This window comes from Battus philenor, unplaced genomic scaffold (genome assembly GCF_028537555.1).
Source record: "Battus philenor isolate CCGP_79_NKW_IND1 unplaced genomic scaffold, ilBatPhil1.0.hap1 SCAF_19, whole genome shotgun sequence".
Lineage (NCBI taxonomy): Eukaryota > Metazoa > Arthropoda > Insecta > Lepidoptera > Papilionidae > Battus > Battus philenor.
The window spans coordinates 4,326,969-4,351,461 of record NW_027181681.1 but is presented as its reverse complement, the minus strand read 5'-3'; the positions used below and the strand labels follow the sequence as shown (position 1 = coordinate 4,351,461).

General features: G+C 33.4%; 1 protein-coding gene across 2 annotated transcripts in view; it reads right to left on the bottom strand.

Moving 5' to 3' along the window:
* Window positions 1-23,256, bottom strand: part of LOC137921737 (zinc finger protein 608-like) — a 123,892-nt gene extending 100,636 nt beyond the window's left edge. For both annotated transcript variants that reach the window (XM_068764550.1, XM_068764551.1), the window contains exon 1: window positions 22,935-23,256. The gene's annotated coding sequence lies outside the window, so the exon portion shown is untranslated. The remainder of the gene's footprint in view (window positions 1-22,934) is intronic.
* Between the last annotated feature and the right edge of the window lie 1,237 nt (window positions 23,257-24,493).

Below are 24,493 nucleotides of genomic sequence, written 5' to 3'. Positions count from 1 at the left end.
ATATCCATTATTTATTCTCCGCCGCGCACACAATGTTCTTAATTCAAATCTTATGTCGTTTAGCGTTTACAGTTGATAATCTAATTGTTACACAAATGTTGAATCAAGTATGCCTGTGTGGAAGCCGACATCGTTAACGGTGAACTAATTTGCAAACAAGCTATTACAGCGCTGCAGTCAAAAGCGCGCCAATAGAATTAAAATACTATTACGCCAATACAAAGTTGATTGAGTCGGGACGGGGGTTTACTCGGCTAACACCAGTGTGTCGGTACGACTTCACTTAATACTGTCCACAAATTTACGACATTAAAGTTTAAAAATAAAAATTTTCCGTTCTGAGTTTAAATGTGCAATAATTTATTTGTCTTTAAATGAAGTAAATTTTATGAATATAATCGTAATGTACCTAACAAAGTTGATAAAAAAGATGAGAGATAAACATAATTTACGTAAAGATGAACATACATACGCAATCTCTGCGAATGCTTATCTTCAGCTGTGAAGAAGTTAATAAAAGTAAAACAGCACGTTCCACAATTTTCCCTTAAATTTAGTGGCAAAAATCGGAAGATGGTAACATTGCTAGTACGGTCGCTGCTCGCTCGCTCCGCTCTTGTAATTTGATTTGGAGTGGCGAGGGGTGAAAGGGAGGTGGGCAGGCGGGGAGGTAGAAAGCGGGAAGGGGTGGGGGGAGAGAGTGCTGGGATCGATACAGCGCGGGGTGTGAGGAATGCGGGAGGGAACCACCGGGCGCGTGTTGTCATGGCAACCGAAGCTACCCGCGCGCCTCCAGATTTCGTCGGTCGTCCCAGTAAATTAAACAAAGAGGATCACGGATATCATTTTCAGGTGCTCCCGGACTTTAATGGAGCTGATTTATGTAATGATAATGTTGGTGAATGCCAGTTATCTACGCCTACTTATTACTACGCGGTTATGAAAGGGCTGCGAGCGTCCGCTTAATCAATCATCCTGATTGAATGGAACAAGTCTATAGTAAATGTGTTTATGTCGGAAACTTCGTCGTAAAAACCCTATTACGTTTTCTTTTATTTGAGATTGAATAAAACCCGAAAAATCAACTCGACGCTTTCAATACCATCTACAAATCGGTACAGTTAAACGAATAAAAAATGATTGAGAAACGAAAACTGACTGAGATTGGGAATGGCGATAAATTCGTTTTTTACGGCGGTTGTTATTCACATTCGCATGCAAAAACGTTCCTCGATATTATTCATAATAAAATTGTAACTAATGATATACGCTTTAAAAAATTGAAAAGACGTTTTAAAACTTGCTTTAATAAGCGGCAACAGCAGCTTTGCGGTTATTGTGCGGTTTTGAGGCAATGAAAGCGAACACTATGCTATTCGGCCGACGTTACGCAAGCATTAATAAGTGCCTCCAGTACGTGACTGTTTTTGATGAATAGCTATTACAAATTGAGGTTGATATCTAATTACGCATGTTAGTTTTGTTTAATAACATAATTTAGATAAATGCAAATTCCTCATATTTATATTACAAAATCCTGACTCGTTACATAAATTCAACGTAGTATCGGAAATATCGCATTCGACTGAATGCCGCTAAAAAGGTAAATAAGTGTTAATTGTACATTACCCGTAATCGAGCCTGTATAAATTGACTTTTTATCAGAATTACATCGGATAATAATTTTAAATTTAATTGAACGTAAAACTTTTTGGTGCTTACTAAAACGAAAAAATTTTAAATTCCTGTAACGAATACAAAATATTTTACCCGCACAGACTAAAAATTCTCTAGACGGAACGTTAGCAACGAAATAAATAATTTAAAAGTATTCATAAACCAACGGACTGAATTTTATTTTATGGACATATTTAAACTTTGCATTTTGCAGTTCATTTTACAAGACCTCTGTTAGCCAAAACAAAAATTGCGCAACAATCTTGTTGTTATAGAGATTACCTTTAATTTTGTATGTAAATTTTTAATGGAATAACTTTTTTATATTATAGTTAAAACATTGAACATTTTATACAAACCTTCTGGTAATGAGTCTACAAAATATTACTTGCTCTCGTGTGAGTAAATACTGTGACAGTATTTAAGATTGAGTGTGTAAGGTTTCCGTTGAGAGTCTATTAAAAGCAGTTGGTCTACGTATAAAAGGCACTCAACGAACTATGACAAGGGCTGTGCACAAGATTTCTTTACGAAATCCAAAGTGAGAAGGCAGCAGAAATGAAGAGATCCGTAGACATATGAAACTAACCGTCATAGTCCAACGGATTAGTAAGTTGAAATGAAAATGGGCTGGCCATATGACGCACAAAATAGAGAACATTGAGTTTCTTGAGTTGAGACCACAGACGTGCACCCACTGGATGGACAGATGATCTTTTAAAGTCATCGGAAGCCCCGTATGATGGGAATTTCGAACCAGTTATATTAGAAATGTGTGGGAGGTATCTATGTCCAGCAGACAACGTTCTTCGATATAAAATATGATCTTGGTGAACTAAAGATCCTCTAGACGTTAACTGATTAAATTTTAAATAATATTTACGATTCGAGAAACTAAATTTTAGAGCACATTTCACTAGACCTCACAACTCACTGTTGGACAGGACATATAACATAAAAATTACGCATTTGTTCTAATTGTTATTGAGATTATTTAGTGAATGACAGTGCTGAGGTTTCCTCTTAGGTGTCCTTGCGTCAGAGATATGTATCAATATAGCATCTGGCCCGGTAACGGCTCGAGCCGCGGGTCTTAAAAGAGCTCTCATGTTGACTTACTTTTAATTAGGTCTTGGCCTTCAAAGTACATTGCGGTATCTGTAATAGCTATAAATACATATATGTTTATTACGTCTAAAAATGAGGTATATCACTAATTTGTTTTGTATAAATATAAATCAGTCACTTAAGAATATTTGAACAAAAGAAAAGAACAATTTAAAACTAGGTAGTTTCGAAAATAATATTTCTCAGGTCATAAAACATTTGTCCCACTCGCATAGCAAGAATTTGTAGCTCGCTGCATTTTCACTTTAAGATTCATTTCTCGTAGCATTCGCTAAGTGCCAATTCTGTTCTCCGTATGTTGACTGAGTCGTTTCTTAGAGAATTTAATAACGCTCACACATATTTCTCATGTTAATTATTGTAGTTCTTATTCGCTTTAAGTATATACTGAACGCATAACAATGGCTCTTTGTTATGCATTCACTTTGTATACAAATGAGATATTTTTTTCACTTCCACAAAGACAGAGCCTAAACAAACGGAATATATTGATGACTTTTTAACTCAATACGGCTTTAGTGTTATTTGCTTTTTATGGAACTAGTAATTAACTGCATCTTTTAATACGCACCTGTTAATAATTCCGAGTTCGGCTATAACGTGGTTTTTAAAATAATTAAAATATTTTCTTAATTAAACAGGGGTTTATAAAAAAACTTGACTTAACTATTTGTTAGTTTTACTCATTATAAATTATTTTAACGGTTTATGCTGAAGGTTTTCTAACGGATTTTTCTTTTATCTTGTTATATGCCGCACACTAAAGACTGACGTCAAAGCACGTATTATTCAATACGGCGGGTAATTCATCAACCGCTTAAGTTTATCAAATTACTGCTTTCTTATCGTGGCTTCTTTTATGTACAACGTATTATTATACTAAAATCTCTAAGCGACTCTGTTCACAGACTAATGAAACATTCATTCAATAAAGATTTATTATAACCACCAATCATAATTCTGAAGAAATTCATTTAATTTAGAATATTGATATTTTATAAATCTATTTAAAATTTATTTACTATTGATGTTCTAAACAGCAATATTTTTTTAGTTAAAGTTGCGGTTCAGTTTCATGTGTGTTTATGCAAGAAAGACGTTTATTTTAAATGCTTAAGAAAACAGAACAGTTAAAGTGTAAGTGTTTAAACTCAAACATATTCAACTTTAAACTTGAGTCCAATTCAAAATAAATATGGTAGCTGAAAGTTTATTCATTCCCGCACTCGGAGCTCAGACTGCTGTTTCATGAAATATGTAAAATATTTATAAACACACGCTTCCACTTTATACGAGCCCTACTGTCATATGTGACAAATCGTACCGACGAACGTTCACAATACGCTTGACATTTTTCTTTTAAATTACGTTGTTATTTTTGTTTACTGAAATGATACGACAATATAGATTTTAGTTCAATTTAATTATATTACAGAAAAGTTATATTTTACAACAGAGTCGAGTAAAAGAAAGGACAAAAAATAACGAGCTTACATAATTTGTTCAGTACAAGTTAAATTAATACCTCGACTGGTCGGGGTAAGGAGCTGGTAAAGGGTCTGCGGCACAATTGAATAGGCCCATTTAAACTGCCTAGACTGGGAGATAAGCAGACATAAAAGGGCGGGCGATGATGCTAATACAGTGAACTTAACCTGGCCGCCGGCACCTTGCGGCGTCCCGCCAAACTGGTTCCGCGGCCGACCTTCGTATCGTCTCACTGCTGCGCGCTCATGCCTCCCTGGTATACACGATCGCTTCGCTTGATTGGTTTCTATTCTCCAATAACGTGAAATTTTATCAATTGAAATACAATCAATTAAAATGATGTGCGGAATATTGTTAAAAAATCCTAAAGTTATTAAATCTTTTGATGGGGAATAGATTACGAAGAATCCTTTTGAAGGAACACAACGGTAAATGTATATACTATACTCATGTATATACTACACTCAGCGTATAAATACATCAAAAATGTTAATAAAATAATCTACAAATTTTCGATATCAATGTCATTCTTTAATTTTCAAAACGATATCTGTTCAAGAAGTTGTAATTTAATATTTGTAAACTAACTCGCGGCGATTTAGTTAGTAAAAAATACACGTTTCAAACGTCGAAGCCATCTGTCATTTAAGTGTAATATTAGCAAATAAACAAGTTACAAACAGCGGCTAAATAGGAATGTCAAACAACGTATAGAGAGATATCAAATAAAGTGTAGGTAAACATTATTAATCGTATTATTTGAAACTAATTATTTATTTCAAAATTAAATTACAAATTTTTAAGCCGCATAACTTTTCTAATCTTTATATATATATAAGACTTAGATAATTGAAATTTGGTAGGAATATTTCCTTGCGCCGAGTAGAGCTAAGAACGGATTTAATGAACTACCTGCGAATAATTGAAGTTGATTGGGCGTTAATTGTACTTTATTATTTATTTTCAAATTATAGTTTTTATAGGTATAAAAACTTTGACCAGAGCATTTTCTTGCTTTTTAAAAAAAATTACCAAGAATTTAGCTTCACATGGATATAAAAATAATTACAAAAGTCGTTCACACTTCAAAAAAAAATATATGAAACAGTTTTTAGCAATAAAAGTTTAAAACTAAAATTTCAGTTAAAATTATATTATTAGTATTACTGAGATTCCTGTTAACGAATCCATGTGATGTAAAGCTGATGAATATAATCAATAGCTAATGAATCATCTCAATGGCGAAGCGATGATTTGACGGACTTTATTTAAACCGCAATTGATTCAATTATCTAATGAATAATTGAATGTCGGGAGCAATAAATAATAAGACTTACTTGTAGGTACTAGTTATTTATTAAAATTAATTTTACGTTATGTAACAGATGCCATAAGGGCAATATAAGTTACGAGCATATCTCTCTTGTTTTGAATGGACAAAGCGATTGGATATTATTACTTCGGACGTAAAAGAGATATGCCTTTTAAGTACTTGGCAGGTCATATAAAACGTAAAGCCCCATTTCAACGACTTTAGAATAATGGCTTTATGTTTATTTCTGTATACTTTTATAGCGAATACCTGTTAGAATAGGCATTTATGTCAATCCACGATTAGAAAAGTGTTGGATTTAATATATTTATACATTTTACTGCAAGTTAATTGATGTCTTTGTTTTTCTTTCGCATACGTGTTTGTTTTATTAATTGATACATGAATGCGTTCAAGAGCGTTAAAGTTCCAACCGAATTCGTCGGCTCTCTGGAGCGCTCTTGTGTCGGAATGCTGAACGTATATTACCGACAATCCAAGCGTTGAGCCTGGTCATTCCATGGAGTGTCCACCGAAACGACGTAAAGGCTCGGAAGTGTACCAATCTAGTGAAATAATAGAATACAGCGGCCTTAGCTGAGATCTCCTGGAAGCCTACGTGCTTCGCTACTTTAAAAGAGGTCACGGGCTTCCGCACCCCGTCGCCTTGAACTCGGGGAATCAGCAAATGCCAGTTATAATCCGATCCGAAAACAAAATTCGGTGACGTAATGTTTTTTATTTACAACCATTATGCCTCTCTCAATACAGAAATTGCGCAGAAAAAAAAACAAATTGCGTTTATTGATTGCTGCACAATTTCGTAACCGATAAATATCCGCCTAAGACTAAGTTATTGATTAGTCTATTAGACATAATGGAATTTCTAACATCGCAGTAATCAGCGGGTTATCGCTCCTGACAATTTGACGAAGTGCCGTCATTAATATTACCTATATATTGTTTTTGCTTGTCCCTAATCTTTATTTTATTTATAAGTAACATTACATCGTGAAAGTGGACGATAAAATTGATTAAGAAGGCTTATACGGCTTAGGTAATGCAAAGATGTTAATCGCATTACAACGAGCTTTAGATATGAGAGCCTTGAAATGTGCTCAATGTGAATGGCATGATCATCATAATAACAAGTTACAAATAAAAACTTTGTTAATAGCTTTAATGTTTAAGATACATTCTTTCTAAACGTTTTCCTTACTTTTATTGGTCTCGAAGGAAACGTATATTAGAACGTCAACATCCGATAATACTAAACAGAAGCGTTACTGAAGTTTCTGCCGCCTTTTTTCTCTCCCCGTTAACCCTTTCCGAAGTGATAGCTATGTCATTAGACAGGCAATAGCAACCGACCGTAGTTCGACCCTCACAGGCTCCCTCTTTGTTTTGGAATGCTAAGCGGGTATTATCGACGAGTAACAGCCCAAACCAAGGTCCATTGAATTTAGTCACTCCATGGAGCGTCCGCCGAACGATCTCTGTGCTCGCCGGCCTCCTAATCAGGTGAAATTGTTGGAGCCCTTAAGTCTTTCATAAGGATCATAGGCTAGGGGCCTTCAGCTTCGTGCCACCTCAAACCCGCATAATTAGCAAATGCTATTTGTGCAGCAGAAAGAATCCGGTCCAAAAAATCACACTTGATGATCGCGCTCTTTCTAATTCCGTCAATCAATTATCTCAATTGATTGCATTATTTTGCTATATTGCAGAGAGATAATTAGCTGCATACACACACAATAAAGTTTTTATATTAAAGCAAAGTAAGTAAATGAGTATAGAGTATAAGGAACCTAATTGAGCTCCGAAAGATAATCGAGTAGTAGTGTTTGGTCTGACAAGCGTTTAGGCCTTCAGTCTCTCGGTTTCTTTCCTTCTACTTTCTAGTCACTATCAGTCGTTGCAAGTTATTGTAAACACTACGAGCGTAGTGGGCAAAACATCGCAGCGTACATTCCTAACAGGTTGTAGAATTGCGTATAACGCTTAATGCACTCTATGTTAAGTTTATAAAAAGGCAAACTCTGACCATATACAGGATGATTGGTTAGAAATATAAAAACTTTAAAGAGGTTAATATATAGTTCATTTGCTGTCAATTATGAAACATACTATTTAAAAGTCCAATGGTTTTTTAAAAAAGAATATTACGTATTGGTAATAAAGTATAAAAAGTGTTTTCAAAGTTCGGATTACTACATATTAAAATTAATAATTGTTTACTATCTTTCCCTGCAAACGCAGTACTGTCAGAAATTATTGGATTCAGGAGTACCAAATGATCTGCCGGCTTTTTTAAGTCCCAGAAATTATAACCCAAATCAGGTACAGAGGGAATATTTACCTCTTGAATATGTATGCTTGCTCTTTGACCACATTGTTGCTTTCCATCAGATGAATTCTTTGTCAACGGCGTAATAACGCAACAAAAAATATACATTTTATACTTTAAATTATCACCTAGACAGGGTGATTAGAAATAGTGTAATCTTTAAAGATTCTTGCTGACAAACGAGCTATACAAAAAAGGGGCCAGCCCTTGAAAGCTTTTAGATGTATAACCAAGCACTTTGTGTAAGCTTGATCGATATAATAAGATATTTAATGCCTGTATTCAAACTCGATTCATTTTCAATTGTTGCACATTTAGTGGGCGAACTTAGCGGACCATCGTGCTGCCAGTAAGGCATTGTTAATGCCCGCTACGGACACAAACCAGAGTAATCAATTTGAATGCAACAGATTTACAAATAAAAGCACAATGACGCAAACCATGATAAAAATATCATGAACCGTTTCGAAGTAATTCCCCTGGACAGGATAACGTATAGTTTCAATCTGGTGCTATTTCCTCTGAAATGTACAACAGAAATACATGTTTTAACAACGTAATAAAGACCTGTATTGCAGTGTATACTGTTCATACAAACATCAAATCAACTAATCGCGTACATCATTTTGTGGGTTAAGTCAGTTTTGTAGCACTAAACTAAAATGAATTCGATGTTTAAACTAACACAAATGTCCGTGTGAACAGGCTTTTACCAATCGGCTGTTCGTGAATCAGGACAATTTAATCGCGTTGAGGATAATTGGCTTTAGCGAAGCGAAGGTGACGCGCTATGGTAGTAAGTATTGAGGCTATTAGTGATCAGACTAATTCAAACGTGCTCTATTGTAAAAATGCCTACACAATTGACGACCAGATTTTACTGTCACGACAAGAGCAGAATGCGGACTTTTTTTAAAAGTTAACCATGACAGATGTTAATAAATGGCAAATACTGGGAAAGCATAAACGCTCATAATGCTAATTGTAATTTATGCAACATAACGAACGAGTCCCAGACTTTTTTTGTGACGAGAACAAAGTAGCGTTACATGTACGACGCCACCAAGAGTCCATGCGAAGTCAAGGCAAATGTTGGTTACATCACAGAGCCGGGTAATGTCGCTGAGAAATTTCTCTCGGGAAATGGGGAAACAAATGAGAGAGCTCTTATCTACGCATTACCGCCGCGCGGTGATTTACGATGCGGCTACCTACTTCACACATGCCTCGCCATATACCGGTTCTGTTCGGCGAAATGACATGTCGTGGTTGAGAAATATACGTGAAGTGAGTGTTAAACACGTCTTACATAAATAGTTAAACAGAAAACAAGGGCCGTGTGGCCGACTTGTATGACGGTATATACAATATATCAATTTACCTTAATAATAAAATTAAAAAAAGATGTAACGTGTAAACAGAAGATTTGTTCTTACAATTTAAATCGTCATTTTTTCCGAAATAAAATATATCTGGTTAAAAAAGTATGTCAAGAGTTTTAAAAAAAGTTCTGTAAGAAAACAACAAACAATCGTCGGCAAAAAAAGTATCGTCAAGGTGAATTGTGAAGTTAATACGAATAAAGCAATCAAATGATCTTATAAATTCCCAGTTACAAACGACTCATTGAAAATTTGAAATTACCCGTAGGCCTTGATTAAATGCAGACTCCATTACATTAGCATAGCGTTTAGTTTGAGAACACGTCTTGGAGTCGAACAGTGACCGAGGGCGGAAGGCAAATTGCCAGTGGGCGGCGATGATCCCGCGACCCCTCGGATAAATATCGTATGCCTCCCACAAACAAAACCGCTCCAAAGTCAGACGAGAAACACTTTGTGGCTTCATGAGGCCACTTTTTAATAACCAAAAGAAAAACAAAAACGTATCTTTGAATCGAAATTAAAATTAATCCACCCGGAAAACAGAAGGATATGAAAACTTTTACAGAAAGCGAACAAAAGAAAAACACAAAGAGAGAATCTAACGAAAAATGAAAGAAAAATTAACTATTTGTAGGTGCTCTGCGACTCCGAGGTCGGTCCACGTCGAGTACCAGGCGCGCATACCGCGACTGGAGAGTTCAATTAAAACGCGCAGAGATCTAATCAAGTGTGATTTAAAAAAGAGTTGGTGATGAAGCAAAACGGCCGCGTAGCAAATCGGTTCGACGTGATGCGAGCCAATGAATACTATAGAATATGTAATTTTAAAAGAAGAAACATCCACGTTTTTTCTTTTTTTCCTTTAATGTGGATAATGAGTTTAGTTTTTTATACCGCTGGGGTCTAAAGGAGAATAAAAATTAATGTTTTATGCATAAGAGCTAATATGTTAATATACTAATTAATGTATAAATAATTCAAAGCGTTGACTCGTATTTTATTTTACGAATCTTACGACAAAATTACTTAAAAAACTCTAAACCAATTCTTATAAAAAAAAACACATACACCAACTAAGTTAATACGTACTAAATTAACATGTATTTTAAGAATATTTTGCGGGGCGACAACTGTGATCAAGAAATTACAGACAAAATACGGCTCAAGCTGCCGTGAAGAAGAACCCTTTTCATAAGATAATATTTCTTTTTATGCTAAGGAATTATAAATGATTGTTTTTATAAACGAAATGTATAGGCGGATTCTAGAAACACCGACTTTTTGTATTGATTATTGCTTTGTTTTTTTTATATAGAACTTAAATAAGGATTTATTAATTTTATAGGACGTAAATAAGGATTATATTATTACCGAGATTATTAAATTTTAATTAGGATAAAGTGCTTGCAAATTAAAATAGAAAGAAACAGAAAAGAAATTGTTATTATGTACATATGGGGTTTACTCAAATTTGTTATAGGTGTAAAAGAATTAAAGAGGTGAATCTATAGCACATTTGCTGTTAATTTATACCCTATCCAAAAATCAATTGTTTTAGAAATAATTGAAATAATGCAATGATAATATATTTATTAAGACAAAGCGTTTTCAAAATTCGTATTAATACATGATAAAATGAATTACTATCTTATCTGTTCTTCAGAATTTTTACTGCTAGAAGTTATTGGCCTGTCCCATTCTAAGTTAATCATCATCATAATTTCAACCATAGAACACTAACGCACGCCGCTTGTACTAAGACTTGTTGAAGCGACCTGCATCTAGCGTCTTCCGAGGGCTTTAACAGGGTCGTCTGACCACCATGTGAATGTCTATTAACATGGTGGTCAGACGACCCTACGCTGTACTTCTCGGTCCATGGTCAGAGACCATCGTGGGCTGCCCACTCCCACTTCAATTTGCCAATTCGCTAACCTATGTCGGTTGCTTTCATTAGTCTACGGATCACCTCGTTCCCGATTCAAACTCGTAAAAATTTTGGTTAATAATTATAAGGAATTATATAAATATTATATTTACAATCTATTTGTTTCTGTTTTTTTGCTATATTTATAGGTATAAAAATGAATAACGCAAACGGTGATTTCTACCATGGTCGACTGAACACACAGCGGGGCAGTGGACAGCGGTCGATATGGTCAAATGGGATCCGGTTTTATGTCTCCGTCCGGTAACTAATTGCCTTCTCGGAAGGTGCGCTGTACATCAATTTGTCCCATAAATTTAGATTAATCGATACAATCAAAATCAACGTTGTATTGCTATTGTTGTCTGAAACAACTTCCTTTCTTAGATTTGGAAGGTTAACAATTGGAACAAAATTATATTTTTAACAGACCGACGTAAACTATGCTTAAAGCAAGGTATTAATATAGTTTTGAAAAAAAAATATATATATACATGTACACGAGCGTGGTCGCATGTAATTTAATGTTCCTTGTAGGTAACCGTGTATGTTGAATAACATGATGCATAATGCAGAATAGACATGATGTACACTGACATCATGTCTATTCAGCATTGTACATTAATTCTGCGTAAACCAATAAAAGGTTTACACTTTCACATTACAGCCGTAATATTAAAAAACATTTAGTATATAGTAGATCAAAAATTTCATGTAGATATTCAAGGCATTTTAGGCAAAAACTCAAAAATAATTAATATTTTTGATGTCATAACAATTGCACCAGCATTTAATAATTCTATTTACAAAGTATATATTTATATACAATAATTTTCACAGACTGTGTTTAATTCTAATATTTAACAAAAATGTTATTTCCGGCTACCCTACACAAATACTACAACAATATCATACAATAAACAAAATAACATCTGTGTAGTATTTTTTGTTTAGTAATTTCATAGTTTGATAAAGAATCGGTAAATGTTCTTTTCACTCATTTTACATGTTACTTTTAAAATTGGAAAATACAGTGAATGTAATGTTAACTTCAATGAAAACTTTTACCGCGGTAGATGAGATATTTGAAATCAATTCATTTGGGTGCAAAATATAAAAACACAGTCAATGCTGAAATTAATTTATTTAATGCGTAGATATCCTCTAAAAGCTTGATATTTTTAGATAAAATGAAAAAAAAAATACATATAATATTATAAAAAGATCTGTTAAGTACAAACAGAGCCTACAATAGGTTAGATACTTTACTATACTATAAATGAGGTGATTATCTATTATTGGATTAAATTATTACGTTTTGGATTCACTATATTAATTATCGTGAATAACATTCTAAATCACAAAATTATTTATGCTTTTCTCTTACATCGTTTTTCTTAAACACCTAAAAACTTATTTCAACAATTAAAAACATATTTTGAGACACACAACAGAAATGAGGAGGGATGGCGACAAACGAAGCTAACCGACATAGGTCTGCGGATTGACAAGTTGAAGGTGGACTGGCCACATAGCAAAACTGATAGCCGCAGGAGTCTGAAGGTTCTGGAGACCACATAACGGCAAATGAAGCGTAGCACAATGACTTTGAAAAGGTCGTCAGAAGATACTGGAGGTAGGTCCTATCGTCCTGGTCGATAACTGAAGGGGTGGCTTATAGACGTTGTACTAGTAAAATCATGATGATGATAAGCTAAAAAATCTTTAGACGCTACGACTAAATTTGAAATGACGATAATGATAGCTATTATAGCAGATGTTGTGTTGATAAACGTAAAATCATCGTGAAGAATAAATGTGACTCATTCACTAAATCGCGATGGATACGCTTTGTAGATTACATCTAAACCTTTCTGAAAATTAATTGTCGTTCCAACAGTGGGAATAATATAAAGATAATGATAAAAATAAAAGTTTGCCAACAATTACTCTTGGCAGTAAAACTCGTTCCTTTATTCAATTCTCGCTAACAAACACAATGCTCACTTTAAAAGCAATTGTTTACTTTCCTCAGTCAGATGCCTTTCTACTAGATGCCTATTACATATTATATAGCCGCAAATATTTCACGAGCTTCTGACTACTTTCGAAATATCAAACAGAAAAAAATCATATGATTCAATCTAAGTTTTATCTTTGTATGACGTCAAGGCAAATTCTGCAAAGTTTTTTAAGTAAAAAAAAAAAAATATTAACCAACAATAAGTTCAACCCCATGTCACGTTAACGACTAAATAAATGTAAAGATTGATTGTTATTTCTATCCACCGTTATTGGTATAAAATAGCTTTTGTAACAAAAGACAATAGCCTAACGGAATGCGTGCCTATAAGGTTCCTTCGTTAGTTTAAATCATATTTCTTTTATAATCCGATAATAACAACCGATGTAGTCTTTATTCGAACTTCCAAAAAGGCTTTTGAAGTGGCAGCCCAAGCCGAGGTCTCTCTTCGGGGTGCCATGTGCCCAGTAACTGTAGCGCGTCGGTCTGAACGACATAAGAATTTGGCGGTGAGGCACGCAGCCTGATAGAGTAAGCAATGTAAGCGTCTAAACTGAAGCTTCCTTGGGTGATCTAGAACTTTAATTACTATGAAGATGTTAACACTACGCGTTTTTAACACTTTGCCTCCTAACACCCGGTAATGCTATAAATGCCAGCGCGTAATTAGCCTAATTCATGACCCAAAAAATTCCAGGCAGCATGTCTTTAAAGATGCTAGTAAGATATGCTATCCTAGTAAGTTCAGTACAGTACAAGAAGTTACTACTTACCTAACAGAGAAGGAGTTGTAAAGTGTGTCAATGAAAACGTCGAGGATCAATTGATTTTATAAAATGTTTAATAAAATTGATTAATAGTGTATTCAATTACAGAGCGGATTTATTACGAAATTGATTAATGACAGCTTTAATAATGAGGAGCGGTCTTTGAGTTTTAATTGAAATATGACGTAAATAGAATTCTGTTCTTGGCTACGTTCTACTTTTTTATTTGATTTATTAATTTTCATGCATTTCAAATTTATCTTCAAAGCGGTATTAGGGTAAACGATTAAAAGTAAAAACCTAACTCTTGACATTTTTTTTAAATTAAAGATACAATGAAATGCTAACGCTAAACATGTTATTTTGGCGTGAACATCTGGAAGTGTAGTAAAGTTAGTTTTATTATAAAAAAAAAGTCAAACGTATCAAGCAATTGAATTGCTAGAATCTTCCTTTCGATATTTTATAAACGAATCCGTTATCCGACTACAGGACATCGTCATAAAGACAGTCGTAGATATTAATGTTCGAAACTATGAAAATAGACATAAAAGGAAAGTTGTATTCTGTTATGACAAGAGGTGTGTGGAGCATGTTTGTTTGTTCTGCAGCTAGATTGCTGCGGGATGCGGGAAACGCCTACTTATCAATTCGAAGTACCATTAAGTTTGGCTCTGTTTACGGCTCGTCAATAAATCCTTTGTAAGACCTCTCGCTTCTCTGATGTTCTATAAAGGTTTCACGCGGTGTCAAGTGGCCGCGGGGCGGGGATATTAGGCAGACATGTTGGTGCTTCGGAGGATAATAAAAATAAATTCGAAGCGCCCCGTCCGGTCCGGGCGACGCGCGATTTACCAACAAGATTAATTTCGACACGCTCTGCGATTTCGTCGGAACATTTTTGGCACTTTTTTGACTTGAATTATTACACGGAAGGCGCATTATGAAGTATTGTAAAACAGCTCGCGTACACTCATTGCGACTGATATTGTATACTGACTTATCATGTTATGGTATAAAGTTTTAATATTAAAATTGAAAAATTAATGGTTCCATCGACTGCGACTATTAAATGGACCGAATTTTAAATGTTTCATTAATATTAATAATTTAATCTAAAAGAAAACCTCGTCTGATGATAAGCATTTGTTTAATGTTTAAATTATAAAAATATTAAAATGTTTTCGCTGCCAAATAAAAAAGTTGCTAAAGTATGACCAGTTTTCTGATATTAAATTATCAATTAATAAGTTTCGACGTGCCGTATGTACGTATGTATAAATGTATAAATAAGCAATAAAATTTGTCACTATGATATATTTTAGTTAGAAAATTACTCATTTTAATGTAATTTGCCGCTACAGACACGGAAGGCCTTAAATAGATACCAGAATGAAAATTAATTAGGATCTAATACATTATAATATTAAATAAAAGCCAATAATTGCTTTCTTTAAAATATACCAACTTAACAACATTTCAATAATGTTATAGAATATTCAAAATATCCTCATAAAAGTGTTGGTTTAGTAAAGTTCACTTTTGTTTTGTTTTAATAACTTCTTAAAATCAAAGTTACAAGAATTTAATGAGAACAGATTCATGACTTGGTTTCAGTATGACGGGACCGTCTGTCACACGTCTAACGCCAGCATGAGTCAAAGAGAATACTATAACGAAATACTATATAGACTTGTCGGCTTGTAATAGTTTTTTTATTGGGACGTCTCAAGAGCTTGTAACTCTCTGAAAACAGTTGCTGAATTAATCCTAAACATTCGAGAAGAAACGGCGGCGGTTTCAATAGCTTAAACCTGCGAGGGTATTTTTGTGTCGTTTGAAAGAATGTCTCAAAGGTTCTGGAAGACACTATGACAAATTTAAAAACTTTCGTTTCGTTTTTTCGTTATAAAAAATAAATGTATCACAACATCAATTTTTTATATTATTTTCAAAGTTTACTACGTGGCCTTCCCAATAGAAGGTATTTTTATTAAAAAACCTTAAGATACTAAAGACTAAAGCTACATTTACCGAATACTACATATTTTCTAGATTACTAAAATTTATTTTAATTACGAATATATAACTGTAATTTTATTCAAATAATGGCTAACTATTTTAATTGGTTAACATGTTATAATTCAATAAAAAAAATACTTAAAGTACGTATTAAAAAATGCAATAGCCGTAAATAAGCCAGACATTTTCCGATCCAGCGTGGCTGTTTTAATAAAAAATCTTCGTAAATTCCACCACGCGGATGGATATTCCGTTCAAAGAGAATTCGAAAATTAATAAATAAAAATGTATATTCGTATTCGTGATTAAATTTAAATTAATTTTGGGAATATTTTTTTATCTGTTACTTTACATTGCAATTATAAGATCATAGGCATTGAAAAATTTTCTCTTTGGTTAAAAACACTTTTTCACATTGTAGAACATAAGTATAGTATATGTATAACTTAATAAAGTTCAATTTACGTTTAAATTATGAATACAATAAGTTTTAAATATGTAACTTGTAAGATGCGTGGTATTTTTTACGGTCCCCGTTTTCGGAGACCTTTCGTTTCTCCTGTTTGGCGTGGGACAGGTACGTTACAATTTCGGGTAATAAGTTTTTCAGATTTGTTTTCTTCTTTGTATTTCTTCGAAGGCATAATCCTTCACTTACGTTCATGCTTTTTCTTTCTTTCATACATCATAAAATTTCCCAATCCATAAGCATTATGGTCAATTAACCATAACTTTTCATCCTTCTACTCTACTTCTACTGTTATTGTTTTCTAGAGCGTGGTGTTTTAAAACTTAATAAATGTGAGACTTTATTATGAAAGAGACAGATGTGAGTGTCGTTAGGGACGTCGATTGCCCGCCTGACTTGGCCGCACGTACCCCGAGTACTTCCTTACATATATATATATATACATATATATATATATATATATATATATATATACATATATATATATATATATATATATATATATATATATATATACAATAGCGTCGTTTGTGTATTGTAAAAGCGAATCATAATACACACAATGACCTAAGATAATCGTTTTTGTGATTCCATTCGCTAAAAGTCACACATAAACAAACACAAAAAGTCACGCTTACAAACTATTAAAGCATTGGCATTGTAAAAATTGCAATTTTTTAATGTTATCCATAATATTTATAACGTTTTGTTAATTGATTGCTAAACTATAAACCATATCTAACTATATATCATCATCATCATTCCAGGCATCTACTGCTGGACACAAGGCACCTCTAAGCCTCATAAGATTATCGAATCTTTTGTGCGCAGCAATTATGTATGATATTACAATAAACACCCATGAACATTACATAAGAGTGTTTTATATCAGTATGTATTCTAATACTCTGAACTAACATGCAATTTAAGAAGTACACTAAACAAAAACTAATACATTATTCTATTACAATGTAAAGAATTTTTTAGCGATAATAAAACGTGGAAATTAATTTCTCTACTACTGGGTTAAACATATTATGAGAGCACAAAAGAATCTCTCCCAAGTTTGTTGTAGGGTTTTCTTAAATCAGAGGGTATTTGGAATCCTCATATCTTTATAGTGAGAAATAACATTTCAGAGGAGCTCAATCTGATTGAAGTTCTATTAAATTCGGGTCTTCCAGCATTTTCTTCATGACATACACAAGATGACACTATTAATATATATGATCATTTGTGTTTCATAATAGCAATAAGTAAATAAAGTATTTGTATGAATATACCTTACGCTCTATGATGCAAACATATATGAAATAACGTACACGAAAGCGTTGTTTTTCTTGACAACGAAAATTTAATAAAAGAATAGTATAGGTTTGAAATCAATTGGATTACTCAATATGCAGCCTTTTTTGAGAAATTGTGAACTTCAAAATTATAATTATGTATGTATGCATTGTATAATAAAATTCTTCAAGCGCGCCGATAAAAATTAACATAAAAAGACACAATAAAAATGGGTTTATGTATATAGTTTATTTGTTAAGAAAATGTGAACAGAGAAACTTTTTTTTTAGTGCCGAAAGGGGACGAAATTGAACGCATAATCAGGGCGGTTAACACTTAAAATGATTATCTTGAAAACTCCAAGGGAACGGACACATAAATTTAAGTGGCGATAGCCCCTTTATCAACACAGAGTCTGCAGCGGCTGCGACTCAGACGGCGTTATTTAAATTACCTTTAAACTTTATAGTCGATAGCGAACAGAATGTTCCAATAAACCTGACGACAATGTAATAGTTTTAGAAAAATATTGAAACGGATTTCTATAATGTAAGCAGTCTTAGAAAATATAAATTTTTAATATTAGGTTATGAAAATCGTATTACCATAACTTATATATTTACTACACATGCACATTAATTACGCGAAATAAATTATTGTCGGTTAAACACACATTTTGTAACCACCTGATTGTTATTAATTGTTGAGGTTAGACCAATGTTTTCAGCATCTGCCATATCTTATTTTATTTTGTAGTTATTTCATAAAGTAATTGTAAATAATTTTCTATGTTTTTCAAAAATATTTTTTACAATGAAACGAGAGCGAGCGTAATTGCCTCGGATTTCTGGGAAAGTATTAAACTTACTACTGGTAATGATTCTTATATTTATATAAAATTATGTATTTATACAAAATATATCTGGAGGCCAATCTCAAAAATTAAAAAAAAGAAATTAAGTCACACAATAATATTTTTTCTTGTACTACGCCGTCTATCTTTAACCGACCGTAAAAAGTAGTTTATATATTAACTCCGATTCATTAATAAACTAAAAGTCTTATTAGCTATCATAATTACGATGTATCTGCATTCAATCAACTTCTTTTCCATTATCTAACTCCGTATGGGGTCTAATTGTTTGAACAGCTCCGAGTGTACTTTAAGAAGCTGATTTATCTCTAAGGAGAATCTCTATGTGAATATATTCCTCTTATTTCTGCCATAATTAACTCACAGATGCGTTTAATTTTAAAACTATAATTTTCACAGCGAGAATTTATGAACGTTGACGTTATAAATATAATTATATAAAATTATTCTTATTTACACGGCGTACTCTGTTAAGGTATCGACACTCGAGGGCTACTCCGGGAGCTCAGGCCGGTAACTACTACAGTCTCACTCGATTGGAAGACCGCAAAACTCTTAGGTCGCTTAAGTAGACGCTCCTTAGAATGAAAAGACAAGGGCCCCTCGATGGGTCCTCAGCTGGGGCTGTCAAGCATTCCGATTTAAAGGCGCCCGAGAAGGCCGAACCTGATCTTTGTCGAAAGGTATTACCTGCACCGGGAGAAGAAGTAGTAGAAGAAACCAGTGTAAAATGGTAAGTCGTGAGTACTTAAATGTCAATTTTATTTGTTAGCCGCTATCATTAAGTTTACAACACGTAAAGTTGGTTTAACGTTCCGTTTAATAAAATAATATCAAGAGATGTAATAATAAACTTATGTAGAATGTAAAATATAATGGAAAAGTGTTATCCAAGAGTATATTCAAATAGCTAAAGACGCCGCTTTGTCGGATGAAGTTTAAACACAGAGGACTAAATCCGACGTCGCTCCGCAGTCGTTACGAATTTAATCAAAGAGAAGATAAAAGAGGTGTAAATGAAGTCATTTTTACAGTATAAATTATTCACAAGGTAAGTGGAATTTTAAGCAAGGTTGTACTATCAAAAATTGCTTTTCTTTATAATAGTTACTTGCGGAGCAAGCAGTACAGTGAAAAATTATATGCAATATCTATTTTATTCATATAACTTTATTTATACAAGCAAGACCAACGGCAGAAGCTAATTATGTTATACAGGGTGATTAGTTATAGATGTAAAAGCTTTGAATCGTTCAATGTAAACCACATTTTTTCAAAACTTTTACACATATTTCCAATAATCCAGTTTAAAGTGATCACTCTGAAACTCTAATGGAATGTGATACTCTATATTATAGCTATGTAGTAGATCTTACTGTATTATCGTTACATTATTATAGTCGATTAGGTGTACCACATTAATTGATAGCAAATGACCTACATATTGAACCATTAAAAGCTTTTACATCTATAGCAAATCATCATACATATAACGAAAGTGCAAATACACTGTGATCCTATCAAAATTATCACTTATATTATTAGGTTACAAATATTTAAATTAATATAAAATGATGCCGGAACATGAAATGATTTTCTACATTTTTTGCACGAATAAACAGCAGATATAAAATATCACTAATTTTTATAACTTGGTTAAAATTTAAGACCTTGTACACCTCTGCGCAGAAGGGATGAAAAAAACATCGTTATGTTGCTTAGATAACATTAAGGTTATTTCTCGTTTGCACGATAAAACTATTTTGCCCTTAGTTAGTGGAAGTATTGAGTCCACACATGAGTATATTATATCAAAATGACTAGAAAAAGTTTTTTTCAGATGGACGGGGCGTATCAATCTAGCCATTAATTACTCTTAAAATTGAAATGAAATGCCTGCTTAATTGCTCCGATTTACCAGTGACAGGAAGTGAAATTAATGGAAGAGTGAATAATAGAACAAATAGTGTAATAATAAAACGATTTCTTATTTGTTGGAATAATATACATGTTTATTTTTTATATAAGGTACCTTTATACAAACTCGTTTTTGAGATTGATTTGTTTGAGCTTCTTTTAATTATTTAATTATGCTTCTTTATGCACACATTCAAGTGATATTTTTTGGTTATTGTTGCATTGTCTAAAAATTCTTTACAAAGTACATACCAAATTTTAACAGATTTTTTACCTATATGTATCGCATTAATTTTTTTTTTACATTTTTTTTTAAATTTGTGTTTGTATTTCACAGTATTGTGATTTTATCTCATGTTTTTTATAAATATAATTACCGCTAATTTTAAGGTTAAGTATAGTTAACTGAAGATTGCTAATAAAAACTCGAGTTGTTAATTATAAACAACAAGCGTGCGTGCGTAGAGGGGCGTATTGAACCGAGATTAATTACAGTCGCAATTAGATCGTCTGGTGTGCTTATCTGTTACAATGCGATGTTAATGTTTGACATCTTTACAAACTCATTAACAGCACTGCGCAAGCTCCCTGTATTAATTATCTATTTAAAATCGACGAAAATGAAAAGGCCTAAAATTAATTAACATATTACATTAGTAGAATTTTAATTTATTTTTACTATGTTATAATATATATTTATTCATAGATGTCAGGCGATAGACGCCCACTGCAAGGCATAGGCCTGGCCAAAAGACCGCCATTATACCAGATGTTGCGGCGGCCACATTCAGCGACTTTCCGTGACCTTGACTATGTCATCGGTCTACCTAAACGGATGCCTACCGACGTTGTCAGCGTAAGCGCTGTGCCCAAAGGTAATCCTAATTCATTCCTTACTTTACCTTATTAATTTTTTTTACTTTACCTTATTAATCTATTATTGATAGTGTATTTTCTAATAATAAATTACTACTAAACGTTATGATTAACCAAAAAACGTTAAAATTATTTAGTCTTACAAGATTTTCATTACAGTGTCACGAAGATAATATCTACAATGCCGGTATGCGCCAAAGTAGAAGCTTATAATATTAACTTTTGTAGTTGCCAAAACGATCCAATAATTTATAAAGAAACATTTACATATTTAAGATCATAATCTTTGCGATTAGACCTTTATAATTACTGCCATAATTAATTAATAATAAATTTTTCACAATAAAAATGCTTCAAGTTATGTTTTTATCTAATTAGAGAGAAATTTTCAAACAATAAACACTTCACCGTACCATTCTAAAGCAAGCTTTAATAACATTAAGACAAATGACACAAATTCCCGTAAGTAATCTTATGATCAGCACTCGCAAGGATTTATGGAGGTTTACAACTGAAAGCTTCCGCGCCAGTTTTATTTTATAACAGGCTATAAAACTACTATTGTATAATCAAATAATATCAATGACAGCGTAATTGCAAAATAAAAAGAAAACATTCTCGCAAACGAAAGTGACGTACAGTTTTACAAAATTTTCTGGAGTTATAATTAAATTACGAGTAATTTAGAATCACTGATTAGAAAATTGGATTAATTTTAATAAATTGCAACGTCCAATAAACTATAATTATGTAAAAAGGATAGAATATTAAGATTGATAACTGAATATGAAGAGATATCTGACTGATTCGTAAAATAAGGTTATTTACAGACTTAATAAACTATGTTCAATATAATATACAAGGTCTTGATAATAAAACAACATTCGTTCTAATAGATAAAACATGCTCTTGTTGATGTTTGTTTTTGATATTAGAATAGATTAATGTTTATACATCCACGAGCGTAAAGAAGTACTCAGGTTCCAAGTCATAAGCTTTAAGCAATGGCGGGAGACGGTCCTTAAGGTCTCGCCTTATCGGCTTCCCTGTCGTCTAAATGGGAAGGCAAACAAGTAACCCAACGTTTGTTGACATGACGCGATTCGTCCGTTTTAAATATATATCTGGCGCGGCGAGTCGCCGACAACCATTATCCCATTAGGAAAGGGTATTAAACAGAATGTGAATCGCGGCATAGAAGCGTCGCCCTGGCGCAACATTAGGACGGTGCAATGATAATTTTTACGTCGTGAAGACAGTAAACATGTTCTCGTTGAGATATTTCGTTCTAAATAACAGCTTTAAAATAATTTTAAGACGCTTCACGCCGGCGTACAATTACCTCCCCGCCTGCCCCACTGCGACCAATGCGTGCGTCTACAATAGTGCTATGACTTGATCTATTTAATAATATTACTCTGTTTAAAAACCTCACCTATCTGCACCGGTCTCTTCCACGCCGCCAAAACAATCCTCCGCTTTGTTTCGATAAGCGATCGATACGAACCGACCGAGCCTCTGTACCGTAAAAGCGAAGTAAATTACTTTTGATCACCATTCAGCACATAAAAGAACACGGCCGACCCGATTCCCAATATTAGTCGTTGCAGATTTCACACACATACATAGAGTACACAACACAATCAGCAGTTAATTTTTGAGCTATGTAATCAAATCCAAAGTAGGTATAAACAAATAACACTGGTGATTTCACGGTGGAAACACTAGCCCAGCGTATCGCACGTCAGCGCCTCGACGAGTCGGCGGACGACCGCGGAACTCTGTTAAACTGAGGAACGCTACGTGTTCTCCAGCGGCGCGGCCGGATTTCTATGCGAGCGAGCGGGACGGACTATGGGACATTGACTTTATGCGAAAGAGATGTAGAGGTTGTTTTAAAAGATGTGAGAAGGGCGCATACTGATTCCAACCGGCGACATCGCTTGTTGTCTGTATATCTGATTTATTTGCCAATGAAATAAAATAATGATTGATGTCCCTTCCAAGTGACAACGGACTGGTTGTCCATTCATTACAAAGATTATAAATTTATTACATACACGACACTAAAGCACTTTGGCGGAGGTCATAGCGATGCGAAGAATATTAAAGTTAAGCTCCCACGTGTTCGCATGATTGTAGTTATTATTATTTTTGTTTAGTATGAGCCGAATACACGCCTGCTATTGTAAAATATTTTTAAAAACACTGTCTCTTTAGTAAAACTGTATCATTATTTACAATAATAGATATCAATCTATAAGTCAGCTTTATACTACATGTTAAAAGGCATTATTTTTCTGTTACTGCCGTATCGACGTAATATGTAAATCTGGCTATTCTACACTGTTTGATTATATAGTATAAGAAATTCGATATAAAGCTGTGCCTTTAAGGTTTTGAGCATTTTATTTGAAATTTTATTATTTTCGATTGATAAATAGTTTAAATTTATTATATTTACTATGTGCAACTAGTATAATTTCAATGAATTTATAATTATGTAATAGTGAAATTGTAAAAATCTTCATTTTATTTATCAGTATGAAGAAAAACGGAATCGATGGCGGACGAAGCACTTTTATTTTTTCACGTAATTTTAGCTGCAACTAAAATTATAAAATCCTTTGTTTAATTCCAATTAATATTTAATTTTTGTTGAAGGTTATTATTTGTAATTAAATAGTATTGTTTCGACGCAATTTATTACTAAATTAAAATATTTCTCTGCACTACGTTATGTGGACACTTAAAATTGGTGTGTGGGTTTAATGCGCGTGTCGTTGCTGTAACAATCTAACTGGGCAAAATTTAGATTTTATTGTTGCTATTACGTTGAGCATAAAACGTATGTGGCTCAAGTCGAACGCAAAGATTACGTATCCCATAACACAAACAACATCTTTGCTAAAGTAAATTAAACAGTAACAAAAAATTAACAGACAAGACCATGTTACAAGGGAAACTAGACCACAATTATAAGCTAGAATTTTA